The sequence below is a fragment of the Schistocerca serialis genome, chromosome 1 (genome assembly GCF_023864345.2).
Source record: "Schistocerca serialis cubense isolate TAMUIC-IGC-003099 chromosome 1, iqSchSeri2.2, whole genome shotgun sequence".
Classification (NCBI taxonomy): Eukaryota; Metazoa; Arthropoda; class Insecta; order Orthoptera; family Acrididae; genus Schistocerca; species Schistocerca serialis.
The window spans coordinates 11,104,199-11,120,490 of record NC_064638.1 but is presented as its reverse complement, the minus strand read 5'-3'; the positions used below and the strand labels follow the sequence as shown (position 1 = coordinate 11,120,490).

General features: G+C 37.7%; 1 pseudogene; it reads left to right on the top strand.

The window, feature by feature from the left end:
• Positions 1–16,292, top strand: part of LOC126460284 (molybdenum cofactor biosynthesis protein 1-like) — a 227,469-nt pseudogene that overhangs the window by 25,929 nt on the left and 185,248 nt on the right.

The following is a 16,292-nucleotide window of genomic DNA, read 5'->3' as shown; positions in this document are numbered from 1 at the left end:
TTTAGTTCTTCTTTAATATTTGTATTATCTTTTACTATTTTTTGTCTGTATCCTAGATATTTATAGGCATCTGTTTTTTCCATCGCTTCTATGCAGTCGCTGTGGTTATCCAATATGTAAGCTTCTTGTTTAGTGTGTTTTCCCTTGACTATGCTATTTTTCTTACATTTGTCTGTTCCAAAAGCCATACTTATATCATTGCTGAATCCTTCTGTTATCTTTAGTGATTGGTTGAGTTGTTGATTTGTTGCTGCCAGTAGTTTTAGATCATCCATGTATAGCAAATGTGTGATTTTGTGTGGGTATGTTCCAGTAATATTGTATCCATAATTTGTATTATTTAGCATGTTGGATAGTGGGTTTAGAGCAAGGCAGAACCAGAAAGGACTTAATGAGTCTCCTTGGTATGTTCCACGCTTAATCTGTATTGGCTGTGATGTGATATTATTTGAATTTGTTTGGATATTAAGTGTGGTTTTCCAATTTTTCATTACCATGTTTAGGAACTGTATCAATTTAGGATCTACTTTGTATATTTCCAATATTTGTAGTAACCATGAGTGGGGTACACTATCAAAAGCTTTTTGGTAATCAATGTATGCGTAGTGTAGCGACCTTTGTTTAGTTTTAGCTTGATATGTCACCTCTGCATCTATTATCAGTTGCTCTTTACACCCTCGTGCTCCTTTGCAACAGCCTTTTTGTTCTTCATTTATAATTTAGTTCTGTGTTGTATGTGTCATTAATTTCTGTTTAATGGCTGAAGTTAATATTTTGTATATTGTTGGTAGGCATGTTATGGGCCGATATTTAGCTGGGTTCGCTGTGTCTGCTTGATCTTTAGGTTTCAGATATGTTATTCCGTGTGTAAGTGTATCAGGGAATGTGTATGGGTCTGCAATGTAATGGTTAAATAATTTAGTTAGATGTGAATGTGTTGAGGTGAACTTCTTTAACCAGAAATTTGCTATTTTATCATTTCCAGGGGCTTTCCAATTGTGAGTAGAATTAATTGCTTGGGTGACTTCATGTTGCAAAATTATCACTTCAGGCATTTGTGGTATCATTTTGTATGTGTATGTTTCTGCTTGTATCCATCGTGCATGCCTGTTATGTTGTACCGGGTTTGACCATATGTTGCTCCAGAAGTGTTCCATGTCTGTTATGTTTGGTGGATTGTTTATTTTAATGTGTGTGTTATCTATTGTCTGGTAAAATTTCTTTTGGTTTGTGTTGAATGTTTGGTTTTGTTTCCTTCTATTTTCACTTTTTTTTGTATCTTCTGAGTCGTTTGGCTAATGCTTGTAATTTCTGCTTCTTTTCGTCTAATTGCTCTGTCGCTTCTTGTTGTGAGATTTTACCCAACCTTTTTCGTTTTCTTTCCGAGATTTCATTTCTTATAAATTGTGTTAGCTGTCCGATGTCTTTTCTCAGTTTTTCTATTTTGATCTGTAGCCTGTGTTGCCATGCTGGTTTTCTGGGTTTCTTCTGTGTGTTTGTTGGTTCTGATCTCTGCCTAGTGTGTATATTTAGTGTAGTGAGTGCTCCTATATAAACCAGTAGTTATAACTCTTCCATAGTTGTGTTTTCATTTATTTTGTTGTGTATGATTGTGTTGATAGTTTTTATTGTTGTTTCGACTTGTGGGTTATTTGGTGGTCTATGCAAGAATGGTCTAATGTCTGTATTTGTGTCTTTGTATTCTATATATGTTAGCTGAAATTTTTCTTCTATATCTAACATCTGTGTCACTTCGTGTTCTATTTGTGCTTGTTCTGTTGGCTGTCTTAAGATTTCGTTTTCCTCTAATTGTTTAATTGGTGCGTGTTGTTCTTTGTTTGTTTGCTCTGGGATGTTTGAGTCCATTACTGTATTTTCTTCTTCTTCTTCTTCTGATTGCACATTATTTTGTTCCAGTATTTGTTGTACTTGTTGTTTGATGTTTTCTAATTCTGACTGGGGTATCCTGTTATTTTTTATTATTACACAGATCTGATCAGGTAGTCGTTGTTCTGTTAAAAATTTTAATTCTGGGTATCTGGTAATAAATGTTGTGTATACTTGTGATCTGTATCCAGTTGTGTTGGTTCCTAGGTTTGTTGCTTGGTAATAACAGAACATGAGGTGTCGATTAACTTCATCTGACCATCTCATCCTCTGTCTTTGTTTTCCTTCTAGGGTGGTTGCAGGAAGCATATCCTGCAAAACACCTCTATTTGGATTTAAATCATTTTCCAGTTGGCTAGCAGTGTCGTTACCATTCTTATTATTATTATTATCAGGGATATTATTATATTTTGTACATGTGAACTTTTACAGAATATAGCAATCAGTTAAAACTCAAAAGTTTTACTAATAGTCGTAGTTCCTGATCCTGCTGAGTAAACAGCAAAGAGGCACATTTTCTTTCAGTGAGCATAAAGAGGAATCTGGACTTGCAGACTGGAAATTATGCTCAGTATGTTCTCCACTACTTTCTGCCAGACTGCAAAAGTAGTTTCCAGGCTCTTGTAAATATCAAAGGAAGGTGTAAAGCATGCACACAAAATTTAAGTGCTTATTCATAACTACATAAGAAAAGAAATGACCATTTGAATATTTACCCGTGACCCCATGAACTGTCAAGCTGGCGTATATATATTTCGTTCAACGTCTCTGTTTTTGGATGTAGACACTTTTAAATTATTTCACAGTAGGTACTACTGTCACAAAAAAGTAGTATGAATTAAGTACAGCTCACCACAGTTGCTGTGCAGCATGGTGTGTAGCGGACACTGATGGCGAGCTGGATCACTGTGCCAGGTGGACTCCATTGCTTCTCAATTCTATGACATAGTTGTGGAACCAATGAAACAGTTTTAGTCCTTAGAAATTGTGATTGACGATCTTCCCACTCATTCTTCAACAGCAGAGTTGATGGCTTTAATAATTACTCATCAACCAAGCAGGTATTCTAAAGTTTCTTTATTGAATTGCTGGTAATGGCTCGTGTGCTACTATAATCTCAACTATTGGTCACATAGTTAAGAACAACAACAATATTTTTCGATGAAACCCCCTTCAAAATCGTTATTTTTTCCTGGGTTTCTGTTTATTTTTCTTATTCAGATTTACAGCACAGAAGTAGTCTGGGCTCTTCAATGAGTTGTCAGGATGAAGTGTTTTCCCTTTTGTGAGACAGTATGTTTAGATTACGGCCATTATTTCAATTTCTGATCTACTTCTTTATTGAGTGTTCTGACAATCATGTAATTCTTCTTTAATGTGGACTAATTCCCCACTGCACCTCCTCAGGTGGTGGAAGCTGTAAACTTTGTTAATTAATTATTAATTAAGATCAACCGCTACACAATTCTCATATTCTTCAAGTTTAAGATAGACCTTCTCTTTCAGCCACTTTAGTGAGACCTGTGGTACCTATGAAGGTAATATACTAAAACGTCTTGTAACTAGACACTTGTAACTACACTGCGTTTTCTCTAGTTGTTTGTGTATCTGTTTTTAATATTTGATAAGTATTATGTTTGTGCACAGGCTGCCTTAGGCTATACTGGTGGTGGTTTTCTTTTAAAGCAAGGGACAACTCTGTATGAAGAGACATGTAACTATTAATACAATTTACTGTTTGGAATTAGGCCCACAAGATGTTTCAGTTATGGAAACAGCTAATGCTCTACTTCTGCTATATTTTTTTTCTCCAGGAGAATCACCCCACCCAACAAAACCAAATCTTATATAAAAGTGAAACAATGCACAATATGAACAAAGGTACAGTTTTTCAGAAAGACATTTATGTAGTTTACTCAACAGATAAAATCTGCATCCATATACATGCCAAGTAGTTTACCAGATATTCATTGGCATTAAACCAAGTATTTGATAACTTGAAGGACTCACCGTTTTGTAGTTTCAGTTTGTTCACATCTTTTCCAGAATTTGCAGTCATTGTGTCATCTGCATCATGTACAGATATACATGACAAATTACTCTGAAGATCGTTAACAAACATTGCAAATGACAGTGACTGAAGAATTGATCCTTAGGCAAAGGTTCCAAGTCATGGATGCCATAATGCCTTGGTATCTCCAGTTTACTAAATCAAATACATTAATCAGATCAGCTAGAGTGCCTTCAGTAGATGTTTTTGATTCAAACATCTTTGAATATGAACCATTGGGGCCTGAAACCACACTGAGACCTAGTGAATTATAAACAGTGTGTATAAAAACAATCATCTGATTTCGCACATCAACATTTCTGAAACTAAAAATAAAATATACAATGAACTTTGTTTTTTGATGAATGGGATACTCAAAAAGTTTTTTCAACTTAAAAGGTCATATTTTTTTTATTAAAGTTGGGTATGGGAGTGAACATCTTGTAGCAATCACTTGGGAACATCCAGTATGCTAATGAGGAAGTTATCTGCTTGAGACAGCATTCATTTTAAAATCATTTTTGAATGAGTAACATCAATTTTGAAATCTTTTTTGAGCTATATTTGTGGCTCTGTAGCAAGATCTAGTACACGTATGCAAGCTGTCATGCCACCTCACATTAAATTAGAAGTAACACTGACACATCTGGCAAACTGATGTCACTGCAATATTTGTATATGTTTGTTTCACTGGTGCAACACTTATTTTGTAATCAGAATTTATAAAGCTGTGGAGAAAAGTAATCACTCAGTAACAGCGCCAATATGAACACTGTCATATTTGCATAGGATTTTAATGATGGACAAGAGTAGTTTTAATTCTCTAAAGTTAAAAATAAACTTCTATTTCGCCATAGTACTTACACTCAATGACTAAAGCAAGACCTTATTATCACTATACTGAAATAAAAAATACCTTTACAGTATTGAGTGTTCTGCTGTAATATGAACTTCGACAAGTCCATTCTGCCAGTAACGATACTGTTTAATCATTTCGTCGCTTTGAAAGATGATATGTTACTCTGATACAAATAAATGATTATAAAGAGTTGTTGAATGTTAAAAAGATGTCCCTGTCACATAGTTTAAGAATATTTTGTCACTTTAGAAGGTATTCATTAACTTAGTTGAAGAGCAAGCACATTATTTTGGTATGATGCTAACTTTTCACGTAAATAAACAAACAATTCTAGATCTGTGCTGTTGAATGAATCAGAGTAGAATGAGAGCAGATCCACTAATCATAGTTGCTGAAACTTGTAGATGATGGTGGAGGAGGTAGAACGCCACTTAACTTTCAAAAGTTAGGTGTAAGTTGGCATAACAACATGCAAATTGCATGTTTCCACACGTATGTTGAATTATGGGAGTGGTAGCAGGGGATCTACTTGTAAGAAATTCATGCCAGTAGAAACCCAGCTTTAGAGCCAGGTATGGACTTCTGATTACCAAGAGCAGGGGAACTGGCCTTTGTAGCATTGTGACAACAAAATGAAAGATTAAATTTGTGTAAAGTAACATTAACATCATAGATAGCTTTTTCACACTTTCTGCTTCTACCTAATTTTATGTTAATGATAATCCAAGGAGATGGGATAGAGACCATGATGTGGAATATGAACTAGAAATAATTAAAAATACAGAAACATTATAATTAAAGTTCAACTTTCAAACCACTGTAGAAATAACACCACTGGTCAGAATAACTTCAAATTGATATGGAATATTATCGGAGAAGGGGGAAAACTTATGGCAGAAGAAAAACAAATCGTTACAAAATGTAGCAAAAGAGGGCGCTGTAAGCATCATGATTTAATAGTGGTCAACTAAAAATGAAGAATGAATCATACAACGATACCTAAGGTGTATGTTTGACTTTAAACAAACTGTACTACTCAGTGTGCATGGGTGTACAGTTGTGATACTGTTAGTTAAGTAAGCCCATCCACCATGGCAAGGTCATGTCTCATAAGATGGGAAAAATCTATTTTTAATGTCCTGAGGTCAAAACCGCATAAAAAGCATCACTCACATGGGTTTTTAATTGTTCTGAGGCATAAAACCACATAAAAAGTATCAGTCACATCGGTTTTTAATTGTCCTGAAGCCAAAAACCGCATAAAAAGGATCAATCACATCGGTTTTTAATTGTCCAGAAGCAAAAAAGCACATAAAAAGCATCAATAAAAATCAAATCGTATTATTAATTTCCATGTGACTGGCGCAAAACATGTGCAGTATGCTGTCCACCGTTTTCCACAACACCATGCCTATTGACACACAGTCAACATGGGTTCAGAAAACATCGTTCCTGTGAAACACAACTAGCTCTTTATTCACCTGAGCAGCAATGTAGCAGGGCATGTATACACACCCACAGCAGCGAAAGGCAAGATGATGATAATCTGCATAACTTGTCATGAAAAAGACACTTCCACTTTCACATGGATGCTGGTTGTCATCTAACTTGGGAACACCCAGCTTATGGTGTGCATGTAGATATACTGCTGCCATGATGTAATATCATCTGCACACTCAGACAGAGAAAATACAGTAGCCTTGGTCTGTCTATTTATGTTTTAATTGTTGTTGACAATGATGATGATTTGATGAAGATGATGTATCTTCAGACTGGTTTGATGTAGCTCTCCACATGGACCACCTTGTGCAAGCCTCTTCATCTTTGCATTACCACTGCAACCTATATCCACTTTAATCTGCTTACTGTATACAAGCCTTGTTCTCCCTCTACAGTTAGTGCATTACATTTTACTGGGTGCATTCTGTTTTCAGACAACAGACAAGGGAATTGTGATAAACGGAGATCACATCTTTTCTTTCTTTCCTTTCTTTCTTTCTTTATTTTTCTTTCTTTCTTTCTTTATATTTTTCTTTTTTTTTTATGGTTGATGCAGCTGCTGTGGATCTCTTTTTAAAACTGTATTTTGCCTGATTGATTTCTCAGTCTTTCAAAGCTGATGCTTTAATGTTTTTCAGTGTGCTTAGCTCATCTCTGTTTTGTCTGATGTTCATTGCCACACATACAAATGTATACAGGTTGGAATTCTAAATTAGGGTGTTTTTGCTAAAAATGAGAATGTATTTGCAGGACATGCTGTAGGGATAAAAGAGTGAGACCTTGTGACTCCGAGAGATTTGTAAAGAAATAAGAACTGTTTCTTCTCATTGACATCGGGGACTTATAACATGGTGGATGTTTATAGGGACCCATTATTGCACTCATTATTTTTGCTCACTTAAGGCTCCAAATGTTTCAAAAAATAATCCTAACTTCACAATCAGCAGCAACAAAAGTTATGAAGTATAAGAAAAAACAAATAGGCCATTGGACCTAGTAGGTAGAATATGGACACCATGATGAAGGCAATCAAGAATTTACAAGACAGAGAGAGAGAGAGAGAGAGAGAGAGAGAGAGAGAGAGTTTCACGCAATGCTAAGCTTTTTCTTTTTATCGTGATCTTTACATCCTGGCGTATTTGTTTATTTTAATCATTTTAACATCTAGCTTATCAAAATATTTTATCATTATCAGTGAAGACAATGTTGTGTGCTGTGTAAACTCGTGATTTCCTTCAACATTATGTCCATATCTTACTTACAAGGCCAGATACCTTGTTTGTTTTATGTTACACTTTGTAACTTTTGCAGCTGCTCCTAATTGTCAAGTTGGAATTTTCTTGAAACAGTGGGGAGCCTTATACATGAGCAAAAATAATAGCTGTAACAATATAAATCCCCAATGTTACAGAGAAGAAACATTTCGTATTTGTTTACATAGCTCTGTGTGTCACATGATCCTGCCCTTTTATCACTATTAGCAAGTTCTGTAAATATGGTTTTATTTTCAGCAAATGTATCCTCATTTAAAGCTCCATTCTGTTTAGGCACATCTGCTTCTCTATTATTGTACAAAATTGTGACATATTTCAGAATGAAGATAACAACAACAACAAGAACAACAGCTAAAATATCTAATTGAGAAGTCATAATTTATTCTTCAAACAGTTGGAACCTTATATAAGCAAAAATAATAGATGTTATAATAGTTCCTTATAAATGTGCACCTCGTTATAAATCTCAGATGTTACAGAGAAGAAACAATTCTTATTTGTTTACGTCTCTCTCTAGGTCATGTGGTCTCACTGTTTTATTACCATAACATCTCCAGTACATGCTTTCATTTTAACCAAAAACATCTTTATTTATAACTCCAATCATTTTAGGCATATTTGCTTCTCATCTATTATCCAACAAGTATAACATGTTCAACAAGTAAGATGTAGTGTAAGTTCACATACTCCATATCATGTAACACAGATATGATAACAGTTTGAAATTCTGTTTACAGTACAGAGTTGGAAGGGCACGATATAATGAAATCAATTGCCTATCAATGTATGTGTCAAGGTCTCACTGCAATATTGTGAAGGAAGACAAAGGATTATACATAATAGATGGTGGGGTAAGTTATGTAATGTAGAGACTCGAAGTTAAAATAAACTGATTACTTCCTTGTAAACATTTGAGTATGAGTGTTTTATTTAATACACATTTTATTATTTAAACTGCTGCATGTAACTTTAAATGTCATATTGGCTCGAGGAATAGGCTCAAACCCTTTTTAATGTGTACTTGCTAGATCTAAACAACAGTATAATATAAGAGAAACCAGTGGAGTGAGGTGTGGCACATAGAAACATGCAGTAGAAAACAGTATTCATATTAGCTTTCGAGCTCTTACACTTTCTCTAGAAAAAGTACACATATTTAGGCAGACAGACGCCCAACCACATTCCTGCAGTGAGACTGGCTGTTGATTATCGCTTATTGAGAGCACTTGCCTGCGCAGATGGTGGTGGGGAGGGAGGAGAGAAGAATGCACTAGAACTGAGGGGTTAGTAGGATAGTGTGAAGGAGGTCTTTCGACAGATGACTCAGTGTCTGCACAACAAGACAAAAGAAATTCAGAGGGTAGAGTTTGTAAGAGATAGAGAAAGGAAGTGGGGTTGAAAGGGATGGGAGGAAGGGAGAGGAAGGTAGAGATGAAGAGGGAGACAGGAAGGAAGGAGGAAGGATGGAAAAGGGTAGAAGGGAGGGGGGGGGGGGAGAGAGAGAGAGAGAGAATGCATGCCACCTCTGGGGGTGGGGGGAGAGTGCTGGGAGAAGACAGTACATGATCTGGAGTGAAAAGGAGTGGTGAGGACAGAAGAGAGAAGGGAAAAGGTAATGAGGAACTGATTAACGGAGGTTTAGATCAGAGGAATTGCGTGAGTGCAGGATGTGTTGGAGAGGGAAGTCCCGCCTATGTAGTTCAGAGAAACTATTCTGGTAGGGGAATCCATTTGCGCAGTTACTGAAGCAGCTGTTGAAGTCATTTGTGCTGTGGTACACAGCATGTTCGGGAACTGGATGATCAAGTTTGCAGACTGCCACATTTTGACGATGGCCACTCATGCAAGTAGACAATTGGTTACTTGTCATGCCCACATAGCATGCTGCAGAGTAATTGCAGCATAGCTGATGTAAACTTTTCGGATTTTACACATGACCTTGCCTTTTATTGGGTAGGAAATTCTCTGTCTGGATGGGCCCTGGGGGGCCCAAATGGTATCAAGTGATTGCCACAGCAGGTTATAGGCGTCACGGGATGTGGTTGTGGAGGGGCATGTGGTCAGCCCACTGCTGTTCTGGCCATTGTTAGTTTTCGTGACCGTAACTACTACTTCTCAATGAAGTAGCTCCTTACGTGGTTGTCTCAACGGCTGAGTGCATCCCGCTTACCAACATCCCAAGTGCTAGCCAAGCCTGACAGCACTTAACTTCAGTCATCTGATGGGAACCAGTATTATCAGTGTGGCAAGGCCATTGGCCATTGGAAAGGAAATGCTGTCATATATTAACAACTTATTGAATCATTCACTGTTAAGCTTGAGACTGTTGGGAGTCAGCAAGAGTGCTCCGAGGCAAGAAACCAGAGACACACTGTAGGTACAGGCGTAAATCGTAGCTTTTAGGTTACTCTAGGGAAATAGTAATGGAGGAAACTTACGAACTGCAAATGCTTGGACAGCTGTCCCAGGGTATAAGTCATGATAAAGAGAACTAATTAGTATCTCCACAACCATCTACATGTTGTTGTAAGTAGGCGATAATCATAAACAGGCATTTCTTAGCACATGCAGCAAGAATGACCATTACACCTAAGAATAGCCGCATCAGTAGTTTCACAGAAGTTAGATTGAGAGGGAAAATGAAGAAAACTGCTGAAGTAGAGGCCTCTGCTCATGAGATAGAAGCCTGCATCTGCAGGGTGAAGCATGGCGATGTAAAACACTGTTGTTCCTTACCGTACTAAGAAGGGCAGTGATGTTTAGCTTTCAGCTGGATGCTGTTGCTACCAAATGTACAGCTTGTTAGTCTGAATGCTAGAAGCAGTCATCCAGCAGAGAAGAAGAAGGGGAAGGATCCAAAATGGAATTGGTTGGAGGCACCATGAAGGAGAAAAGCCCCATGTTAGACTGGCAAATGACTGTGACATTCCAGTAGTGTTAGTGGGGTGGCTGCAGAAACATTGTGCTGTCAGAATACTTTCTAAAGCCTCAGGTTTTCGTATTCCAAGTATTTCTCAGTCAGAGTGTTGGGATTACGTGTTGCTCAACACCAACCTTGGGTAATGTCCAATTTAAGTCTGTTTTCTCACTTTTAATGTTGCTCTCAAATGTTTGTACTTAATGAAGCACTGGGTGATTCTTCTTCTGTTCTCTCTCATCTATGTTTATAAATGGTCTTCAGTGTAGTAGTTAGGTTGGAATAAAGTAATTGATTGTTATGAAACTCTAGAATTCCTTGAGTCTCCTATAATATTGTGAAAGGATAGTTGCTACTCACCATATAGTGGAGATGCCGAGTCAGATAGGCACAACAAAAAGACTGTCGCAAAGTTGTTTTGTTGTCCACATCTTTGACCCAGCATCATTGCTATATGGTGAGTAGCAATTATCCTTTTCATAATATTGTCTTCATTCCATCCTGACGTTTCGATTGTTTGAGTCTCCTACAAGTATCCTCCAAGAGTCGCAAAATCCACACCACTTGTAGGTGCTCCCTGTGACAGTGTTTGGTGCTGACCCAAGGAGCTACCTGCTATCACTGGATGTTTGTCTTTTGGCATTTGCTCCTGACTGCTCGAAAACTATGTCTCACCTGAAACTCCCCTAAAGTTCTCATACACTTCATCTAGCCTATATCAGAACATTACAATGCATATGACTTGACTGCAGTACGAGGTGGTGGATGGTGGGTTGGTGTATGGAAGTGTCTTGCTCCTGTGTTGACCAGAAGGAAATGACCCATGGGGTGCAGGATTGGGAGCTGTATGGCAAGGATATTCTGTTGGTCTGGTGCTTGGCAAACCACTACTTTGGTTGATGTGGGTATGATTTAAGGTACAATGTCCCTCATCTCAGGGTGTAATGAGAGGTAGTTGAAAACCTGGTGAAGGGTGTGGTTGAGCTTTTTGTTGATCTTTTCAAGGCCAAGGTGATACTAGCAGATCAGAGGAGTGCTGGTCGGTGGCTGGTTAACAGGTTTACTGGTGTTTCAGGAGATGACACAGCAGATCTGTCTGTGGACTAGCTCGATAAAACCTTATTGACAGACAGTATCCTGTTCACATCGTGCAGTGTTCTACTGCCCACGCAGTTTACAGAATATACTTATCCGTCCCTATTCCAAACCTACTCCGAATGCACCCCATGGGTCATTCCCTTGTGGTTAACTCCAGTGCAAAATATGTCCCACACACCTAACCATCTCCTATCACAGTCCACTCACTGGCATTTCCTAGCCAATAAAAGGCAGGGCCACATTTAAAAGCAACCATGTTTTGTGTCAGCTATGCTGCAGTTACTACCCAGTGTTCTATGTGGGCATGACAAGTAATCAACCATCTACTCGCATGAATAGTTACCTCCAAACTATGGCAAACTGCAAATATGACCAACCAGTTGCCGAACATTTTGTGCACCACAACACAGGTGACTCCCACAACTATTTCACTAAGGGAGCCATTTGGATACTCCCTGGCAGCACTAGTTTCTTATAACTACACAGGTGGGAATTGTCTCTCCACCATATCCTGCACTTGTACAATCCCCTTGGCCTAAACCTCCATTTAACTGTCTACCACTGCCTCACCTGACCTTTTCCCTTCTCTCATCTGTCTACAGCATTCGTTTCCTGTCCAGATTATGTCCTGCTGCTCCCTCCCCCCCTCCTCCTGCCTCGTGTCGTGTCAAGTGGGCTCTCTCTCTCCCCCTCCCTCCCCCCTCTCTTTTTCCCTCTCCCCTCCCTCCCACCCCTTCTTCTCTCCCCTCCCCTCTCCCCCCTCTTCTCTCCCCTCCCCCTCTCTTCCCCTCCCCTTCTCTCACTCCCACCTCTCCCTCCCCCTCTCCCTCCCCCTCTCCTCCCAGTCTACCTCCCCCCATCTGCCACCTCCCCTCCCCTCCTCTTACCCGCACCCTCTCCACTTCCCTCCTCACTCCCCTTCCCCTCCCCATTCCTCTCTCCCCCTTCCCCTCCCACCCCCTCCCTCTCTTGCCCCTATCCCTCTTCTCTCACTCCCTCCCCCTCCTATATCCTCCCCTCTCTCACCCCTCCCCATCTTCCCACTTCACCCCTCTCTCTCACCCCTGTCCCCCCTTTCCTTTCCCCTCTATCTTCTGCACTACTTTTGTCTTGGTGTGCAGCCACTGAGTCATCTGTCGAAAGATCTTCCCCACATTAATCCCACTATCCCTCCTTGCCTTGTGTGTCCTTCTCTACATCCTCAGCACCTGCAGCTGTGCAGGCAACTGCTCTCAATAATCATTAGTCAACCTTTCTATAGTTGTGGGAGAGTGTGCTTGGGAGTTTGTGTGGTTGTGTGTGTGAATATGTGCATTTTCGCTGGAGGAAGGTAAAGAGCTCAAAAACTAGTGTGAATAATGTTTTCTGTTGCGTGTTTACATGTGTGATACATCAGTCCTCTACAGTCCTTATTTTATGTTTTAGTTCATCCAGAAATTTCCATTGTTGTTATATGGCAATATGGCAGGCAGTGGGTTATAAATTCCTCTTATTGTTTCAATGTGAAAACAAATTGACTTTTTCAACTTTAACTGCCATGCATGCCTTAATCTATATTAGATCCTGCCAAATATATAACTGAAGCTGATTCCTTGTACTGATCTCCTCCTATAGCAGACCGTAGCAGAGTGAGTGGATTATTGACATTTTTTATAAAACTGTGTTTGAGTTCACTCTCATCTCGAGTATTGAATAATTTCTGTGATTCAAAAGTCCTTAACGTTAAAGCCAGATTTCAAAAGAAATGTCTGGAATGTCTATTCCAGTGCCAAACTGTAAATGAAATTCATGAATTTATTAAGTAGCGAACAGACCCAAATCTGAATACAAGAATGTTTTTATTCTCTCTGTATGTTTCTGCAAAATAGAGTACCTTCACTTAAATTTTTAAAAACAATAAAAACTCATAAAAGATGTGTATTCACTATATTTCTGTCTTAAATTACACAATTTTTCGATTTTTTTATGCTTCTTAAATAGCTGTTAAGTATTTTTGCAGAAACTATAGCCCATGTAGGAAGGTGTTATCACACAGTGAAGTGGAGCAGTAGAGAAGTGTGGAGGGGACAAGATTTACATAAGAAAGGCAGTAGAGAGTGGGCAGACAAAGTCTGCATTGCAAGACCTTGTTGCTGTGGGCAACAATCAGTTTCATTTGTTTTGGTTATGTGTTCCATTGATCATTCTCACAGTAACCATTATGATGTGGAATGTGTCAAGTGCATAATAAATGCATACATGAATCAATTTTTTTATGCTTAAAATTTTTATCATGTACCCCATATTATTAAATGGCACAAAACTCATATATTATACCTATAAATTTATTTATTCCTATTCAAGAATTCATGTATGGTCTGTCAAACATTTTATTTCATCTGGTAATTTATCAAAAAGTTTTACAGCAGCATATTTTACCCCTTCCTGTGCCAAATATAGGTAAAGAAGAGGAGAGTGTAAGTCTTTCTTCCTTCTAGTATCATAATCATGAATGTCACTGTTGTTTTTAAAATGGTCCATGTCATTGAGAACAAATTTCATTAGTGAGTAAATGTACTATGAGGCTGTTGTAAGAATTCCTAACCTTTTAAACAGATGCCTAGATGTGCGACTATGAGTCCCACAAATTATTCTAACCTCTTTCTTCTGAACAGTGAATACATTTGCCCAAGTGTTGAGTTACCCCAAAATATAATTCCGTATGACATCAGAGAGTGAAATTGTGCTAAGTATGTTAGCTTACTAATTTCTATATTCTCAGAATTGGCAATTATTCTGATTGCAAAGTTACTGAACCTAGTCGCTTTAGGAGATCCAAAATATGAATTTTTCCAATTAAGAATCTCATCTATATGTCCACCTACAAACTTAGTATGCTCTACCCTGTCTACTGACTTCTGTTGATGTGTTATTTTTATTGAAGGAACTGTACTCCTTGTGGCAGAAAATTGGATGTACTGTGTTTTTTTTTTTTTTTTTTTAAGTTCAGAGCAAGCCCATTTGCAGAAAAGCAATGAACAACTTTTGCAAATTCATTATTTGTATCATTTTCTATTGGAGTTTCTTTTACTGGATAAATAATGATGCTTGCATAATCAGCAAATAGTGTCAGGTTAGCTTCTTGTTTCAGAGAAGGTAGGAAGATCATTCATTTATATCAAGAACAGAAGGAGACCCGGGATCAAACCCTGTGGAACACCTAATTTAATTTCACTCCAGTTACATGAAGTGGCAAACTTCCTTAAATCATCTAAACCATAGAAAGAAACTTTTTTGTTTCCTCTTTTGTAGATATGGCTTAAACCATTCATATGCTGTTCCATTTATACTGTAGAATTGCAAGTTCTGTAATATAATGTCATGGTTCACACAATCAGATGCTTAGGATAAGTCACAGAAAATTCCTATTGGCGATATTTTACTATTTAAAGACTCTATTACATGGACAGTGAAATTGTATATAGCTGTCTCAGTAGAACAGCGTTTTTGAAATCCGAACTGTGATTTACTAAGTATCCCATTACTGTTGAGATGGCTAACCATTCTTGAGTACATTACATTCTTGGTGATTTTTGAAAATGCTGTAAGCAAGGATACTGACCGGTAATTATTGACATATGTGGTGTCCCATTTTTCCTAGAGAGGCTATGACAATGACATATTTTAAACTGTCTGGGAAAATACCTTGAGTTAGTGATGCATTACATATGTGACTCAGAACATCAGTTGTAAATTCTCCACATTGTTTTAATATCTTGTTAGAGATGTCATCTACTCCAACTGAACATTTATTTTTCAAAGATTTAATGATTTTCCTTATTTCATAAGAGGTTGTTAGGTGAAAATTAATTTAAGATTTCTCCAAACTGACTCTTCCACGTGCTGCTTGTTTTTTTTCTTGAGCTGTTCTCATCAAGTTTTTTACCTACACTTAAGAAATGGTTGTTAAATACATTAGCTGCTTGTGTAGTTGTTAAATACATTAACTGCTTGTGTACTGTTGGTTAAAATAGTCTCATTCCCCTTAATAGTAATACTACATACCCCCGTGGTTACTTTTCCTGTCTCCCTTCTAACAACATTCCATATTGATTTGATTTTATTGCCCGAGTTGTTAATTTCATCTCTAACATATGTATCTCTTTATTTTCTGACAACTTCTTTCACTATGTTACAATAACTTTATAGTGTAAAATTACTCCTGGGTCTATACTAATTCTTGCTATCTCATACAGTTTTCTTTTTCTTTCTGAAGACATTTTAATACTTTTAGCAATACAAGGTTTCTTGGAAAAATGGTGTTACATTTAGTAATTTTTTTGGGCAACAATGTTCAGAAGGGGATATAAACCTATCAAGATATATGTTGCATTTATCATTAGCATTTGGCTCATTATATAGGTACATCTCCCCAATTAACATTTCTTAAACTTTCTTTGAAGTGCTCTATAGGTACTGGACTGAGCAACCTTACACTGTTACTTAATGGTTTCTGAACTGTACACCCTGCTAGGTTTTGTAAGTTAATCAATTGTGCATCATGGTCTGATAATCCATTTGTCACAGGGAAAGCATGTGTTAGTTCTGCATCCTCTTGCTTTACAAATACATTATCTATTAGAGTGCTACTGTCTTGAGCTATATGTGTAGGGAAATTGATCATTGATTCTAAGTTACATGTCATTAATAACACTTCTTGTTCACTTT